The sequence below is a fragment of the Tachypleus tridentatus genome, chromosome 6, assembly GCF_004210375.1.
Source record: "Tachypleus tridentatus isolate NWPU-2018 chromosome 6, ASM421037v1, whole genome shotgun sequence".
Lineage (NCBI taxonomy): Eukaryota > Metazoa > Arthropoda > Merostomata > Xiphosura > Limulidae > Tachypleus > Tachypleus tridentatus.
The window spans coordinates 81,404,478-81,424,721 of record NC_134830.1 but is presented as its reverse complement, the minus strand read 5'-3'; the positions used below and the strand labels follow the sequence as shown (position 1 = coordinate 81,424,721).

Here is a 20,244-nt window from a genome sequence, read left to right as displayed (position 1 = left end):
CCCTTTTTGATAGACTTCTTTATCCAACTTTCTGTTACTAGTGATAACTGGAAAATAAAGCAGTTGCTTGTTATGTATGTTATATATGTTTCCAAGACTTTAACAAATAAGTTTGTAAAAAAGTTAAATATTTTTAGATAAGATAATAATATCAGATTCCAATTACATGTAAAGAAGTATAAGTGTTAATTTGATAGCTATTAAACACAAAGCCACATGGTTGATTTTCTGTGCACTCTCCATCGTGAACATCCTGAGCTATAACGTAATAAAGCTATATAAAAATATTCGCATTAGACTCTTTCTATTTATACATTGTCTGCTCATTCAAGTAAAATGTATTATGATTGTACTCCTCCTAGGACTGTGTAGACGTAGTAAAAAACTTACTACTTTTGATAGTAGCTGTGACCACAGTACCCAGTTTTATCTGCACCAAATACTCAATATTTTAAAATAATAAATAATTAAGAAATTTAAATACTATAAAACTCGCTAGCGATAAATAAATACTAGAGAAGTATATAAGTACTTTTGATAACTATTAACATACAAAATTATATAAAAAAGATATTGTTTGTTTGTTTTGAATTTCGCACAAAGCTACTCGATAGCTATTTGTGCTAGCCGTCACTAATTTAGCAGTGTAAGGCTAGAGGAAAAGCAGCTAGTCATTACCACCCACCGCCAACTCTTAGGCTACTCTTTTACCAACGAATAATGGGATTGGCCATAACTTTATAATGCCCCCACGGCTGAAAGGGCAAGCATCTTTGGCGCGACGGGGATGCGAACCCGCGACCCTCAGATTACGAGTCGCACGCCTTAACACGCTTGGCCTTGCCGGGCCTATAAGAAGGTATAAAAAACAAGTAATCTATGTACACTCCACACATAAACTAAACGAATAGACTTAATTTACTAATGAAGAGTACTCAATTAATATTTAGTGACACTATTTTGTTGAAAACACTAACAAAGCCTATAAATTATGTGGTTGAAACAGAATTAATCATAAATAGTTTACATTTTCATCTTACATATTGCTTATTAATGATTTTATTGATAGCAAAGGAGTTAAAAAGAAAAAAGGACAATGATATGCTCTTCGTGTGAGTGACAGGAGTTTTAACATTTAAAAAAGTTTGTCGTTTTTTAACGTTACAAAAAGTACCGCATAGGGTAAAAGAAAGTATATAATAATAAGGAAAGGGCATGTCACCTAGTAAGGATAAAACTAAAAGGAAGGGAAGATATTTAGCAATAAAAGCAGTAACTCAAGGCTGAACTTTAAGCATAAAAAGTTCGATAATATGCAATTTGTTTGTTTTCGACGTAAAAGAACCAAGATGGAGGAATTAGAAAAGTGAAAATATACCTAATAGCGAATACAGATGATATAATTATTTGAGTGAAAGGAAAAAAAGGTCTATGATCGATAATCAAATATTAAGAGAAATATTCAATAAAAAACAAATTATTCTCAATATGAGAATATCCAAGATTCAAGCTTTCAAAATGAAAAGAAAAATATCAAAAACAAAACGGAAACAGGAAAGATGATAAAATCGAAAATGTTCAGAAATTTGAATATCAGGATTATATTTCTGAAGTGATAGTGAGACGCAATGAATACCAAGTATTTAATCAAAAATTCAAAATGAATTATTGTTATAGTGTGGAAAACAGGAGAAAAGACTTTTCAATAGGTAGTAATAACTACTAAATTTCGAATGGTCACGTAAAGCTGCAAAAGGACAATCTGCTTTAGCCGTCCCTAATTTTAAGATAAACTGGAGGAAAGGCAGTTAGATGTACTCACCTCCGACTTTGAAAGTATGATTTGATAGTCACCCTTATAATGTGTTTGTGATCATAGCGAGGGGACTAAATTTTCCTTCTTTTTTTGCGACAATGAATATAAATCGCAGACTGAAAAACTACCCATGCGTCTTCGCTCGGCCTCGTTGTGAAATTTAAAATCATGGAAAAATAAAATAGATCAAGTCATTTTATTAGGAACATTATAAGTAATACTGAAAATAAAAGTCTAGATCCTTAAAAGTAACTATATATCACTCAAATACATAAAAAACTCATAACATATCACTCCTTTATCGTTAAAGCAATTTAAAAAATATTTTGCTTATTTTTTATACTCCTACTTTTTTTTCAAAATATTGTATAATATATTTATATATATAAACACCAAAGTCTGAGTGAAACGCAACTTACGTATCTATACAAACCAATAAATGGTGATACAATACATGTAACTTGTTTTTTCTTTCGGTTACAGATTTTTTTTTTATTTAGTGTAAATTTTTCCAAGCATCTTTTGTGAAGTCTTACACCTATATGGACTTGCTCTTTACCCTCCATTCCTTCGTCTCTGCCTTCATAATTAATAAATTGTAGAGTCCAAATATTTCTTTCAAAGTTTTTTTTTACATACTCATTTCTATACGGCTTCAACAAGAGACAGATTTGAACACATCAAAATGTACCTAAATTCAAATTCTAATCAAGACTTCCTTGCACGTGATGACAGGACACAGACGAAGAACAGTACTTTCGTAAAATACTAGAAAAAGGATAATACATTCTTTTATAAATTCTTGTTATAATGTAAATACTTTTTAGAAAATGTTGTTAATTAAATAAATCTTAAGAAAAAAATTGAAGCAAAATAACAAAGTATTTGACGTAATACGACGGACATTCAGCTAGTTTGTAATAAAAAATACAGTTACTGTAATCTACAGAATTTTATTTTTAAAAATATCGATTGATTTTTTGTTGGTGAGTTTAAATTGAACTTTAAGTACAGTTTTGAAATACTATATTGTGATATCATGAAGAAGACGTAAAATGTATACAGATACACTGCAAACCCTGGAAAAAAATAATAATTGTTGTCATCGTAGTTTGAAGTTTTACTGTCGAAAGAGTTGACCTTCATAACAAGAAAGCATATGTTAGTTTTGTTTGTTTGTTTTTGAATTTCGCATAAAGCTACTCGAGGGCTATCTGTGGTAACCGTCCCTAGTTTAGTAGTGTAAGACTAGAGGGAAGGCAGCTAGTCAACACCACCCACCGCCAACTCTTGGGCTACTCTTTTACCAACGAATAGTCGGATTGACCATCACATTATAACGCCCCCACGGCTGAGAGGGCAAGATGTTTGGCGCGACGGGGATGCGAACCCGCGACCCTCAGAGTAGGAGTTGCACGCCTTAACACCCTTGGCCATGCTGGGCTTAGCGTATGTTAAAATAATAAGCCTTGATTTCCAGTATAGTAAAATAAATACTATGCCATGCCGTAGAATATCTACACTACACAATAAAAAAAACATAATTGATTATTTTCTGGGAGTTTCTACTGGTGGTTGTTGAAAATATGTTGTTTTAATCTTTGTAAAGTTTAATATACACTTAAACTGTGAGCAGAGTAAACTGTGTTTATTGTATAGAGACATTCCATCATTGTTTATAGTTTAAATTAATGTTTTTCATGTAAACATAAAGTTAAGAGTTAGGATTTTGTATAATAATTTCAGTGCGAAGTAAGGTGTTTTCGAATGGCACAGCAGAATGTTTACTGAAATATAACGCTATAAACTGAGTTTCGATACCATGAGTGAGCACAGCACAGATTGCCCTTAGTACAGCTTTGCGATTAACTACAAACAAATTAACTAAAGTTACAATTGTATAAGTTTTTCAGACTAATAGTCTTGTTTTTATTAAAACTTAAAACTAAAGGAAGAGTTACTTGGGTGCTTACTGCGAGTATCAGTATTTAATTTTTAGCATTATAAGCTCTCAGGTTTACTTATAAACAGCGGATGGGCAATATAATATGCATTAAGCTAGAGTATATATAATTACATATTCAATAAACATCCAATAGCAGTATAATTAATTAAGCTTTGAGTTGAATTTTCTGCAACATTCAAGCAACATTTACAAAACGTGTAAAACAACATGCTACTGAAATAGAAAATATAAGAACGCAAAAAACTATGACTAAGATATGCGATAAGAGGATATCGTTAAATAAAAATTAAGACGAGAATACACGATAACAAGAAATCACCAACCAAAAATTAAGACCAAAATACATGATAACAAGAGATTACCAGACAAAAACTGAAATCAATACACTAATAAACCAAATCAGAAATAAAATAAAATAATTAAAATCACAACACTGGAACAGCAACTGTTCGCAAGTAAATACAAAAACACGATCCTAAAGCGTTTTGGAAACATATAAAAAGACAAACTACAGATAATAGAATACATACATAATCATATCCAACACTCAAAAACATTAATAAATGTAGATAATTAACCAGAAATCAAGTGATTTTAAAGAACAGCTACAAAAAAAAACAACCTTTATAACCCCAGGCGAACCAAAGATGAATAATCACTTTCTTAATCTGGTAAATAATTGCATATAAACGAAAGACCGTCTATATCCACCCATCCTCAACTCAAAACACACCTCACAATACAGCTAAAACGCGAATACGACCACATAACAAAAGAATAAATCAAACCAACCACAACTTCGGAAGTAATAAACAATTTAAAAATACACAAAAATATATTGTTTGTAACTACACACAAAGCTACGCATAAAAATAAAGCACCAGAGCAAGAAAATACAAAACACACTAATAAAAAGACGCCTGTGAGATTGCACAAGCACTCAACAGCACTGGTCAATCTAGATATCAAATCAGACTACATACTGACTTAGTGGAAACAAATTGATGTTCTTCTGTTTTCAAAGGAGGGTAATCAGCAAATAACCCGAAAACTACTGTCTAACCAGCTGTAGTACAAAAATACTAAACAATAGCCTACTCACTTATCAAGAATTAACTTCAAACAACCAAAAGCTCAAAGCCGCTGACAAACTACTGACCACTTAATTAATAACAGTTTTAATAAAACCACTGCACGTTAACAGATAAAATAATAAACAGCTCTAATAAAAACCGCTGCTCATTAATGGAGAAAATAATAAACAGCTCTAATAAAAATCACTGCACGTTAACAAAGAAAATAATAAACAGCTCTAATAAAAGTTACTGCACGTTAAGAGAAAATAATAAACGGCTTTAATAAAAACCGCTGCACATTAATGGAGAAAATAATAAACAGCTCTAATACAAACTACTGCTCGTTAACAGAGAAAATAACATACAGCTTTAATAAAAACTACTGCATGGTTGAATATTTTCTCGATTCAGAGAAAGCATTCGATAGAATATGACCCAATAGCTTTAAATATAAATTGTTGAAAATGGGACTTCTAACTAAAACGATATGCTGATTAATCAACTTCCTGAAGGAAAGGAGTGTCACGGTAAACGCAAAAGGTACCTTCTTGGATATCCTCTTCCCCATGTCAGGAGTCTGCAAGAGAAGAAATACTTAGCCCTACCTCGTTTGTCATCTATATAAACAAAATGCCTCTAAAAAGACTCAAATTTCATCCAAATCTCATAGTTCGCAGATGATGTGGCCATTTGGAAGAGTACCCAAAAATCATATAACAGAATCTTACAACATAAAACCACTATTAAAAGAAACAGAACAGTTTTGCAACAAATGAATGAGCGCAGTAAATACTCATAATACACGATAATATTGTTCAGAAAATTAGATGAACAAAGAAAAAAACCCTCAACTATACCTAGATGGGGCATTTGTCGAAGTCGTTGCATCTGAAGAATTCTTAGGGTTAATTTACAATTCAAAAGAAACATGAATTAAACGTATTTAAACTATTGTACGTCTATTTACAGACAAATTTTTTGTTTATTTTGGAAGTTAACGCAAAGATATAGAAAATCCATCTGTGGTAGCTGTTTCTATTCTGGAAAAGACTCGAGGGAAAGCAGATAGTTTTCACTACCCACCGCTAATTCTTGGAATACTCTTTTACCAACGAATAGTGGGATTGACAGTCATATTATAACGCCCCCTTAATGAAAAAGCTGGTATATTTAATGGGATAAGGGTTAGAACCTGCGACCCGCAGGTTGCACGTATAGCACCTTAACCACCTGGCCATGCCGAGGTACACATAGAATTAAATAGTTACATTGTGTAGATAAGAATATATGGATATTAGCATGTACAATTTCCATAAAAAATGTGTATATAACTTTAAGCTATATGTATACTTTCCCTGCATAAACAATAAATAAATGTATAAATACAAATTATACATAATGGGTTCTCTTTTCTGAAGTTGAATTATTAGAACAGTGCCACATGTATTCCATCTTGGGAATGGTGATAGAAACATAAATAATGCAGTAACTAAATTCTGATCCTAAAATTATAACACATTTATATTTTTCACATGGATTATTTTGTGATGTAGTGTAAGACACTGTGCTGCTTTAATATATTTTATATGTTTATAAATGCATATAGATACACTAAAGCTTCCATATTATTAGCGAACCTTTAGAGTATACTCTTTATTTCCATACATTCTGCTTGTGAGTAAGTTGTTTTATAGTCCTACCGATGTATAATAGTTTAATATACTGATCCAACTACTTTTACTAATAATTAAAAGTAATCTGACATACTAAATTTACGTTATCATTGTTACTTTCGGTACCTGACCATCATTCTAGCACTTATGCTTTATCATTTCATAAATAATTAATATACTTGAAGGTGAATATCATGCAGTGAAAGTATGAAAAAAAAACCCTAAGTATTTAAGGAAATCCCCAACAGCAACAGCTAATTTCTGTTATACAAATATATTATCAAACTTTCCACAACATCTGCTTAATAATTTTCTGTCTTGATAACATGTTCAAAGTGAAATCAAGTACAATTTTAGTGAACTGAGTTGTGCTATTTTGTACAATCATTCTTCATTTATCAAACGTCATTGGAAGCGAAAAGGCTTTTAGAGTTGTAATCTACATACACGTGCTAAAAATGTGACCTTATAGCTCAACAATTATTTAAATAAACATTATTTTGAATAAAAAACCGCATGTCATGTGTATTGTTAGAAAATATAGAATATGGCTACATTAGTAGTTAAAAAATATGCTTGGAAGAACGTAATTTGTCTTTTTTGAAATAGCAAAGTGGTTGGGCTAATTTACCAAACACTTTTTGTACATTGTATGCAGAAATATGTTACACTAATTGAGTCTAGTTAGACTGCTTTAATTTGTTTGGGTGGTAGATCAACTCACTGATTTCGTGACTACAACAACACAGAGTAATGAAAAAATTAATACGCATAGTTAAGAAGTGTATTCTTGGAGAACTCAGGTGGGTAGTACAGTGGTCCTATTAACGACTTGTATTCTTGGAGAGCTCTGCTTGGTAATACAGTGGTCCTGTTAACGGCTTGTATTCTTGGATAGCTCAGGTGGGTAGTATTGTAACGGACAATCATGCTGTTCTAAAGGAAGACGTACATAACTGACAGATGTTTCGGTTTCTTTCCTGTAAAGTAAAGGAGTCTAAGCCTCCAACTTCACATTTGTTATATTGGGTCTGAATGGAAGATTCTTGGTGGCAATTCTTAAGGTTTGTTACCTCTGATGTATTGGCCATTTTCTTGGAGGAATGTTAGCATACATGATAACCTAAATACTTTACACGCATTTACTGTTGAAGAGAGTGAGGGGATGGTGCGTTTCATGAAAACAGTTGTTCCTGTAATTCAACGACAGCAAACCAAAGCCTGTGGTTTTGTCATTTCATATTCTACACTTACCTTTACCACTGCCAGATAAGTTTATTCATCTTAAATCGTTTCATCACCCTTATCAACTGCTATCATTCTTACAATTTCTTTCTTCAGCTCTCTTCTATTTTCCTCCAGTTTCTGTTCAGTATGTAAATAAAAAAAGTGATTCTGTGAAAATATTGTGTATTTTAGTACAGCAGCTTCTCCATACACTTACCGGGAATTCTGAATTCCGCATTAACTTTATTTCATAATACAACAATAAGAAATGGTTACAGCAAAGAACCTGCTCAAATTAACCATGGAACCATTAAGTTATATGTTGGTTTCTATTCTCAATCAAACACGTTGCTAAACTACACTTTACACGTATGCACGCAAGCTGGAGGTGGAAATCTTGTTGAAGTTTGTTTTATTTTCGGTCTTTCCTTTAAATTAAACCAGTTTAATAGAATGCTACTAACTTATCAATAATCTTAGACAATACTACTTTATTTTAATGTTTTAAGATAGCAACTGTGAGTAAAATTAATAATTTTTTATTCACAAATTAACAACTCTCATAATATCTTAAAAGATAATGGTAAAACTCCTATGAGTATCACCAACACATGTCATTTACAAAATAAACATTACAAATGGAAAATAATTTTATAGAAACTAGAAGTTTTCCGTTCAACTGAGGTCATTGCTTTGATTTCATCAAATTATTATAAAACTGTTTTGAAAAATCTGATTTTTATAACATGTTGGTTGTTATATAACTTAATCTTCGTTCCTGGGTAGTTTAATAAATAAAACCTAGAAAATTAGTCCACCACTTTTTATTAAATTAATCGTTTTTTTTAATATATTGGTACCTTTTAATTCAATACTTGAAGGACTAAAAGTAAACGCTGTTTTTATGGTCAACCAGGCGAATTCAGAATTAACATTTATAACATAAACGTTATTTTACATGCAGTTTATTTGACATTTATTAGCGGTTTCACGCACTAAGTAATGTTAACATGTCTGACGGTTTCATCGAAATATATTCATCACTTTTTAAACGAGCAAAGCAAAAGATAGATAAAAGTAGATTTTTAAAGAAATTATAAAGAATTTGAAAGTAAGTTATATATTTAAAAACGACTGGTATGGGTAGAGAAAGCACTAGAGGAGAGATCCTCCACTAGTGCTTTCTCTACCCATACCAGTCGTTTTTAAATATATAATTTTCTCTACAAGTGGGTTTACTCGTCATCATGGATTATTGAAAGTAAGTTCATTCTCTAATAGATTGTTTAGGCAGAGTATTCATGATGAAACTTTGTAGAATGGACGACAACAGCCTGTTGTGGAGACACAAGTGTAGAGAATGACGTCGTTCTCTACAGTTGCCGTCCATTCTATAAAGTTTCATTCTCTTCCTACAGAGACACCCAGTGGCTCAGCGGTATGTCTGCAGACTTACAACGCCAAAAACCGGGTATCCGTGGCGGGCAGAGCACAGATAGCCCATAGTGTAGCTTTGTGCTTAATTCAAAACAACAACAACATCTCTTCCTACAGAAGGTGTGTCTAGTCTTCTATGAGTTAACAACAAGAAAGTCCATAAATAGATTCAGCCAGTAATGAAAGATATAAGAGTTGCTTTCCACTATTTGTATTATCATTAAACTATTTAGACAATTCTTCCCAAATAATGTGACATGACGGTATCTACATATATTTTTTAATCATATTTAATTATGATACATAACTTATGCCAAATGTTCATAAGTAATAAAGAACCTCGTTGTATTATCATAATCTTTAACATTTTTATATGCTAATTGAATTGTTCAACAATTTCTAATCATTGTAATTGAAATTCCGCTAAAAAATTCACTCATACTAAAACATATAGCTAAACAATGACTTATCTGTGTCCAACATCATGTATCAAAATCAGAGATTTAGCGTTATACGAGTAAGCCCTCTTACCGACTTTTGAGCCACCGCTGGACTTTGTGATGAAAAATGTACTTTTATTTAGAAAATTGAAACAGTTAAAGATTACTCTTTTTAGAATGCTTGAAAGAAAAATGTGCTCCAGTTTTTATTTTCTAACACATAGTTCGGGTATTGTTTAAGAGTATGAACAATATTGACTCCTGATATTTATATAAACTTCATTAGTAAAAGAGAGAGAGAGAAATCCAGTTCTTGTGAAAATTGTTTTAATCGTTCAAACTAATGAAATTACAGCTTTACAGAAACACACGTAATTATTCACTTGAATTTACGCCTCTATTTTTAGTTGTTAGCACAAACACAAACAAAAAATGTGAGCTTCTAAAACAGCTGTATTTTGGCTCTAATAGTTATGAGTTATAAGTTCTACATAATATATTATGGTTACAAAGACAGAAATACATAGATACGAATGCAACTATTAAGGAAATGTTATGACAATTACAGTTACCAAAGTTGCAGACATTATACGCATAATAAAAGCGACTATCACAAAGGCTATTACGAACATAGTAACAGTTACAGACATTAAAAATAATAAGTGTAGAAACATTTTTGCTTCTGAAATATATATTGAAAAAAATGTTTTGAAAAGGTCTTTAGCATAATTTCGTGAAAGCTAGTATGTTGTATGTCATTTTGCAAATAATATGCCATCTATATGATAGCATTTAAACATAAATGCAAAAACAGGGAAAAGATCAAACTCTTTTAGCAGAGTTGTCTCTTCTTCTTTAGAAGCTCTTGGATTATCTTTTAACTTTAAGGATTACTTTGTTGTTAACCACATTACTGTCTAGCTCCTAGTTAATAAATTGGATGTAAGTTATTCAGTTCTTTCAAAATACATTAAAATAATTAATTGTTTTAAAAGGTTTTTACAGATGAAACAGTAAGTGTTTATACTCATTTGTTTCAAAACATATGATTGCTTTTCACAATTTTTTCTTTCCTACAAAATATAACCCTGTCTTTGATCTAAACATACAATATTTTAATATAGAATTTGCTTTATACGAAAAACATATTGTAAGACTTAAAACTCTAGTAAGTATACCCCAATTTCGAAAGTTTCTGAAGTGGATAAGCGTACTATTTGAGTTTCGAAATGATACCACTGGCTTCTTTAACTTAGAACTTGTTTGGTCTTCAGACTGGAAAGACTTATCTCCATCTTTGACATAATATTGTTGTATTTTGAATGTTTAACTTCACGAAATATTGCAAATAAATTTGACTTGTTGTTTTAGCAATTGATATTTTGTTTGTCTGTTGTAACTTTAAATTATTCATCCATAAATCAAATTTTAATTCGGGGGGGGGGATTCCCGTATTTTAATGACATAACAAAATCCACCAAGGTCTCTGAGATACGTGTTATCAGAGTGTATTTGTCCTATAAAAGAGGAAAAGTCTAATTTCACAATGAAGCAACCTACAGCAAAGGATGACCAATCAATTAACATTCTACTACTTCCGTTAAATAGATATATATAAATATGTAAAGTCATCTTAAGAATACATTCGCAAGTTATTCGTTGGAAAAGATTTTTCACTCAGCATCTCTGCAATAAATAGGTAAGTTTTGTTTTATTATTGTATGCAGTTTTTCTTATACCTTGCAATTTTTACAACAATATAATACAGAATTTTGCAATAATAAGTCGCACTCATTCCAATTTTTACTTAGCGCAGATAGCCCTCGTGTAGCTTTGCGCGAAATTCAAGCCAAACCAATTTTTACTTAATTAATGTATTAGTGAAGCTGCCTTAAATATTCAAATGGTAGTGCTCAAAAATACTTTCTCATTCATATTTCAAATTGTAAATATTTATAGACTTTTCAAGGAATTTGGCGGTTTCCTGTCAGGTAGAAAACTTATTAATGACAGGCAAGTTATGTGTAGTTTCATTATTTGAAATCCATTTTGTCGAAAGCTAATAATAAAGTGAAAGATTAATTAATTATTTATACCTTATAAATATAAGGTAATATTTCAGTATATTAATAATAACTGAAACCAAGTTTTTCTTTCAAAAATATTGGGCTAAAACCAAGTTTTGATACCCTTGGTGAGCACAGAACACATACTGTGTAACTTTGACTCAACAAACAAACAAATACTGTTAAAAATTTATGTGAGCTATATATATATTTGTATAATATTAGTACTAGATATTCATACGCAGGGTCTCCGAAAGTGTTCTGTTTCAACATGCCTCATTAAAATCAAAGCATAAATTCGCACAATTATACTAACTTATGTATGGTTTTGTTTGTTATTATGCGCAGAGCTTCACAATGAGCTATCAAAGTGTCCACCGACGTAATGAAACTCAAATTTTAGCCATACTGTATAAGCTACTACTTTCAGCTGAAGTATGGGGGGGATGGGATAACTCCAAACACAATTATAAATTACACGAATAACGAAAACAGTTTTAGTGACGACTCACTGGGTGAATGTTACGTCTCCAAATCTACAACAAACGACTTTAATTCATCATAAATGTTTCGAACGGTTCAGATAGCATGAAAGCCAACATTAAGCTGTTGACTGCCAAGTATTTCAGCTGCTACAATACAACTCTAATGCTTCTTTATTTTGTAACTTTTTCGTGACGCCATTTTGGATCGAAAGTGAAACAATTTGTAAGTAGTTCAAATGCATCTATGGTGCTGACATCTAGCGTTGAAGTTAGGTATTATTGAGAACGAATTAACTCGTCCGTGGCACTGTGTTACCGATCGGCTTGGACGAGTTATCTCGTCTACGGCAGTGAACAGCTTAAAGAAGAAAAATTACATAACATTTTTATTCTTAAGAAGTGTGCTTATAACTAGGTTTCGAGACCTGCAGTGTGCAGAATACAAATAGCCCATTGTATAGCTTTCCAAGAAACAAAGAAAGAGAAATGTTAAAAAGCGTTTATTTAAAAACAACTAAAGTGCATTGAATACAAAGTTGATTTTTACAAATAAAAATTACTGTTACTCCAGGAATATAATTTTCGACATGGATATCTGACAAATTATGTGACTAACAAAAGTAATATACCTCGTAAACGACAATTATTATTACTCCAAAAAACAAATATATTTCGTTATTTCTTTCAGGTAAGTCTGTTCAAGTCATCATGTGGTGACCAACACATGTAACAAAATATTTTGGTTTTTGGAAAAAAAATTGTTTAAATGGTATGTCATTTTTATTAATTAGATATCAAAAATTGTATAAACCAATTAAATTACGTGCTGTATTTTAAAAGGATTGTCTCACGTTTTTAGCTGTTGTTATTTTTTTATGTACTTTCATTTTACAAAAATGTGCAATTGCGTATTTGAGCATGACAGCAATTCTTTATTTTTAAAATATTTAAACTTTTTTTTCAAAAATCGCTAATTGAATTGAAATGTTAAACCTGCTGTTTCTTAGAAATAACAAAATTGTAAAAGATGTAAGATCCCGAGTCACAAAGATTAAAATAGATTAATTTTTAGTGGAATGTTCGTTCTCTTATAACTGATAGGCCTGGCATGGCCTAGCGCGTAAAGGCGTGCGCTTCGTAATCTGAGGGTCGCGGGTTCGCACCCGAGTCGCGCCAAACATGCTCGCCCTTCCAGCCGTGGGGGCGTTATATTGTTACGGTCAATCCCACTTTTCGTTGGTAAAAGAGTAGCCCAAGAGTTGGCGGTGGGTGGTGATGACTAGTTGCCTTCCCTCTAGTCTTACACTGCTAAATTAGGGACGGCTAGCACAGATAGCTCTCGAGTAGCTTTGTGCGAAATTCCAAAAACAAACAAACAAACTTATAACTGACTACATAGTTTTAATTAACTGTTCAAACCTGGACATCAAAATGGCTGTAAAAATATTTTTAAATTTTAATGTACTGAAAGACTATCACCACACGTGGTTGAGGGTAGTCATTACATATTTCTGGAAGCCTTAAAAACTATATATATTTTTCAGCTTACTTTCGTTAACTTTCTCTTCTAAAAAAAATTAATAATAATTTTACAATACGTCAGAGTTACAGAAAAGTCTTACGTAAAAGAGAATAAAAACAAAAGTTAAATTAACTTCAAGTAGTCTATTAATTAAACAATAAATAGGTTACATGAAACAATAAGATTAAGTGGAAAAATCAGGAAAAGCATAATTATATATGTATATTGTATTCTCCTATTAATATATTGTATTATCCTATTAGTTCTGGACCCAATAAAACACAAGAAATATTTTATTACGGTAAATAAAACTTACTACAAATGTAGAATAAACAAAGGTAATTTGATAGAAATAAGTAATTTTATTAAAATATTTTAAGAATTTAACCATTGGTTTTTCTTCTTCCTTCTGCAGCTTCTAAGTCTAACCATGCACAAAAATATGGCTCTACTAGCTGGTCTCTTGGCTCTTCTTGTTGTTTTGAACAGTGTAAATTCTGGAAAAAGTTATGGGAAATACGATGAAGAAAGCAGAAACGATGAATATGGCCATGGTTATTATAAATATCCGAATTACTATTATATGAAACAGAAACATCCTCATCCAATTTACTATTACAAGGGCTATAGCCACGAAAAATAGGTTAATCGTGGATAACAAAACAGATATACGATATCGAGAATTGTCCTCAGTTGCGTTTTTTTCTTATTCACGATGTATGCATAAAAGAGTTAAAAATATTACCTTAAACATGCTATTAACATAATCACGATGTTATAAACTGCATTTTATTATATGAAACTGTTATTTTGTTAAATTAGTTACATAAGGTAATAAATTAATTCATTTTGAATCTTCTTAATTAGAAATTACCTTTGTAAAACAAAGTTAACACTTTTAAATCAATTGTTATTTATATATTGCTTTGATTTTCTTTCTTTCTGAGTTATAAATATGCTTTCTAGCTACTTATATTAGAATAACACAAGAAATAAGGACGACTTAATAGAATTAAAAACAAGTGCTACTGATCTCTGATATTCAAAAATGTATAATCGCAAACTTTTCTGTTCAATTGTAAACGTGTTAAATCATAATAAACGGATTTTTATAAAGAAACTAATTGTAATGTAAATTATTTGAGCTATCTTACGTCATTTTAGTTAACATTTTGTTCCTGAGTAAAAACATTATGGTACCTTTACCAATAACATAATCATAACATAATGTTTACGGGCAACAGGAGATCTATTGGTCCATCTACGCTGTTATGTCTTCTAAATTGCACTTAAATTACTGAATAATAAAAAAGATCTCAAAGCCAACTCTTATGCTTCATATACTTATCAAGATTTCTCTTAAACTAATTTAAATTTATTGCTTCCACAATTCCAAAGGCAACCGATTCCAAAGGTCAACTACTCTGTTACAAAAATAAAACTGTCTTAGCTGAAGATGACTCTTACCCTGCCAGAATTTATATTTGACCTACAGTCTTACCATTAACTGAAAGTATGAAAACATGAAACATCAAGACTGTTAATTTCCTTTACAATCTTAAACACATCAACAAGACACTCTCTAACTCTTCAAAAGAAAAAAATTCAGAGATTTCAGCCTCTACTCGCATGACAACCTCTCCATTCCAGGCATCATTCTAGAAGCTTTACTCTGAACACTTTCCAACAATTCATTTTCCTTCCTTAGGTAAGGAGTTCAACACTAAACACAATGTTCCAAATGAGGACTCATTAGTGACTTATAAAATAAAACTGTAATGTGTTTTAATTTGTATTCAATATGTCTGTAGATACAACTTAAAATCCTATGTTTCCTACCATTAACAACAACGCACTGCTTGGATGGCTTTGTTTCCTAACACTGTTAAAGTTATTCCATCCAAATTATACTTATAATATAAACTATAATTACCGACATGCATTATCTTACATTTATAATTGTGTTAAACGCTTATTAATCGAAAAAATCCAGATATTTAACCACAAACGTTAAATATTTTAAGCATGATAAACCGTTTAACTTCAAAGAATTAACTTCGGACATTAGTATTTCTACGAGGACATTAGATATTTTCTTCAGTGAAAAACTTGGGTGTGCACAAGGCAGCTAGCCAGTTTCCTCATCAGTTGAATTGTACGTGTGTGTTTACATAGAATTAATTAGTTCAGACGAGTTGTAGGATGCCATATATAAGTTATAGTATCATCAAGAAAACTGAAGAGAGTAATTAGAACATCAAACATAGCTATTAAAACAGTATAAAAACCAGGCACTTCTCTAAATTTTCCATAACGTTGTGTAAAAAAGTGTATAGCTGCTAAATATGTACTACATGATCAGTGCCGTTGACAGAACATTGTTTACGAAGGAACTTATAGCAGATTGTCTATCATATACGAGAAACTTGAATGTATATGTTAAAAACTTCAATATTTATTATGCTGTTGTTGAGCACTATGGAAAAGAGCATGGGATATTACAAGCAAATAATACTTTAATGAATGCCAAGATGTTATCCAAATATCATAGACTTTTAAATCAAAAGAATAAAGAAACTATTTTAATATCGAAAAAAACTAAAATGAACAACTATAAAGGTTGAACTACAGTGCACGATATTGATTTTTTCTTTACGATTTTAACTTGTTTTTATTTTCTGGCGTGCTCCCCAGTGATACAGCGGGTACATCTGTTGACGCTAGAAACAGGGTTTTTATAACCATGGTGGGAGAGGAGAGGCCAATGTGTAGCATTGATCTTAATTCCAAACAAAAATACAACGTTTTTGACGTAGGTTCTATACACTTTTACAGTTGTTAATTTGTTTAACATATTCTTGTATTTACTCACCTAACAACGTTCTATTAAGTAAACTATGTAACAATTACATAGAGGTAAATACTAATAAAATGACAAAGGTCTGAAGTATTGTTTATCTAATGTCTAGTTCTATTAGATAAAATACAAGGTGTTATTTGATAAAGGGGAATATAACCTTACAAGTCAAAGTTTGGGTAGGTTGTTAATTAAAGTCACAATAAAAACGATTACATTTTCCTTTAAATATTAAATACTAATAAGTAACTAGAGAAGGATATTGATGGACTCAGCAGATAGCCCGATGTGGCTTTGCTATATGAAAACACACACACACAGAAGGATATGTTAAGAATCAGAGAGTAATAGATTCATATGCTGAAAACTTGCAAATTATTTTATATAAATATTCTCAGAACCAAAGTATTAACGACATATGACCAAGCTGTGAATAAATAAGCAACTTTAGATATGTGTATTGAAAACTAGTAAGCATTTATGGTTGATGCTACCATCTGCAAGCAGCCAGCCACAACAAATTAAATATGAAGCATTACCAGTGGAAGCCTTTCGAAAACATGCATCATCCTGACACCCAGAAACTATTTTATTTTTAATAAGCTGGAATGTCTGCTTGATGTCTTATAATGTAACATATCTGAGTAAAATTTCGAAAATCAATAATTTTATACAATATAATGCAAATTCGTAAGCTCAACCTGGATACATAAAGGCAGAATTATTGGAATGAGAATATGCCAGCATTAGCTGATACAGCATAGAGCATGATAAGTTGAATCACTGCATTCTTTCAGTTAATTTTAAATATTTGATGTTTAAGACATATCATTTTCATATTTCAAAGTTAAACATATATTCGCAAACGAACACACAGCTTTTTTTAGAAAACTCTGAAATGCGTGTGTTTTATAGCGAAGCCACATTGGGTTACCTGCTGTGTCCACTGTAAACTTACCACTGTCCCACTGTTCAGACCTGTTCAGAAGTACATCAAACATCTGTTATACCAAGATATGTATAATATTTGCAATACCGTTTGTTTTAATTTTAATTCAACACTAGACCATCACAGAAGATATCTTTCATCTAGAAGCTAACGTGTTTTCGGACAATTTTATGTCATCAAACCCTCTTGTAATAACCAAACATTATTACACATATTTTCACTTCAGGAATAATAGAAATTAAATTTCTAATTCCTTTTTAATTTGTTTTTAGAAAAAAATATTGAGCATCAATCTTTTTGTTACCGAGTTTCTCTCTGACGGATTAAATCAACTGTTTATTGCATAATAATAAGAAAACAGGTACGATCCTCTAAAATGGTCACCAGTGTTTAAAAGATATCGATAGAATACTTGTGAAATACTTAAGAGTATCTGACTACTTTTTCTGCGTATGAAAGGCGATTTGTTTTCTGAACTCTTGCTTAACAAACTAAGCAGTTTTGTTTTGGTGTACCTAAAAAGTGTAGAACTGATAAAATGTATTGTCTTTTATGCTGTTAAGGACAAACTGAACAGTTGTTTATTACCAGGATAGATAGGATTGGTGAAATAGGTAATGTTTCTGTAACTGATGAATATTCCATTACTTGTAATTTGAAATGTTGAAGTATAAGAAGAAGATAACACTGTTTTTCAGACAAGAGATTAGATTTTTATAATTACGAGTAGAAGTAAATTACATGCTGTTTATGTTTTTAACAAATTCCATTATGTACTTTTTAATTACGTAATGGTATATATATATATATATATATAGAAATATTATTATTGAAAATACAGGATTTACATCTTTCTAAAGCATTATAAACATAGTATGAATTAATTCATAATGATGATAAACTTACTTAAATTAAAAATGTATTCTTAAGACGGCTGGTATGGATATCAAAACTTTAATCAAAATACAGTACGGAATAACGTTTCAACCTTCTTAGGTCATCCTAAGGTTAACAATTATATATTTTATTTTTAAGGTTTAATACAATAATCCCTTAACATATACTTTGCATTCAAAATAATTACCTTCACCACTCTTTAAAGGTCCGACAAGACCAGATGGTTAGGGCGCTCGATTCGTAATCTGAGGGTCGCAGGCTCGAATCCCCGGCATACCAATCATGCTGGGCCTTTCTGCCGTAGTGGCGTTAATATATGACGGTCAATCCAACTATCCATTGGTAAAAGAGTGGCCCAAGAGTTGGTGGTGGGTGGTAATGATTACCTGCCTTCTCTGTAGCCTTACACTGCGAATCTACGGATGGCTAGCGCAGATATCCCTCGTGCAGCTTTGGGCGAAATTCCAAAGGCAAACAAACAAATCATTATTCAAATCTTTATGAAATTCATAAAGTGATTTTTATTGTTTTCAAGTAGAACACTTTTTAATTTTATACAATCTCTTTCCACGTAAGAAATTTCTTTGTATTTTAACAATTTGATTACCACATTCAAGTTATATCACATCTTTTATTTGTAGTTTTGTTATAATAATCACTGTTCTATTTTTTCATTAAGGTATGAAATTGTCTTTGATTTTATTATTTTTATCGACCTCTTTAAAATGTTTTTTTCAGCTTTTCAAACACTACATTTGTTGCTTTTCTACATTTCTCAATCAAACATTTCTAATTAAACTGATTTCAAAAATAACGCTTTGATGAGTTTCAATAAATTGATAAAGCAGTTCAAAGTAATGATGAAAATAATATTGTGGAATGTAAAATTAAATAATAAGAAAATAAAATATGACAGGAATTTTGTGGTATATTTACAATTATGTCAGTTTTGGATTAGACCTATTATCATCCCAATGGACTTAGCAAAAAAAAACATTTATTCTAAAGTATAATATAGAATAAATTTCTCTAAATACGTAAAAATCTTGCGTATAAAATACATGTTTCATCGTTTTATTATATTTTCCAAAATAAATCATATATTTTTTACTAAAACAATTTGTGGTTGCTTATAGGTTGAAAATAATACAAATGGCATTTAGTCAAATAAAACGAAACATATGGGAAACGTTTATTGAATATCATGATAAATTAGAACATATAGAATATTTGATGAATATGAAACGTTTTATTGGGATACAGTACTCAACAAAATCACATATTAATATAGTGCTGGTAGTAAATAATAAAAATATAAGGGGTCCTTAAAAGATTGTGACTATAAACTAGAACGAAAGTATAAAAATCACGTTGAGCATTTAAATAAACAGCTTCGTAGTAGGGATATTACAATTATTTATATAAAAGACAGTAACCATATAAGGTTCAATGCAGCCCGAGAAATTATAAATAAACAAAAACTGAATCAGAGGAAATGAAATAAAAATGGTTAATAAATAAAGTAAAAAGCATATAAGTTCATTAAAACGATTATTAAAACAAAAAAGGGAATAAGAAAAAAGGATAAAGCACAAGCCTTGGATAAATTAAGATATGAAGAATCAATAATAAATTTTCTTAACTCAGTAATTACAAAAAAAATAGAATTTCAAGTTATTCCATTAGAAAATGCTCAAAATACAATACGAGAATTGAAAACATTAGAAGATGCAATTCATAGCATTACAATATTATAATTCAAATTTTATCTGGAATGGATGGCTATCGAAGAACCAAAACTTATTGAGTTTATTTGGATGAAGGATTAAATGT

General features: G+C 30.9%; 1 long non-coding RNA gene across 1 annotated transcript; it reads left to right on the top strand.

Moving 5' to 3' along the window:
• Positions 1-11,169: 11,169 nt before the first annotated feature.
• Positions 11,170-14,828, top strand: LOC143252912 (uncharacterized). The gene is made up of 2 exons (XR_013029238.1): positions 11,170-11,334; positions 14,124-14,828. It is a non-coding gene; the product is annotated as an uncharacterized LOC143252912 (long non-coding RNA).
• Positions 14,829-20,244: the final 5,416 nt, after the last annotated feature.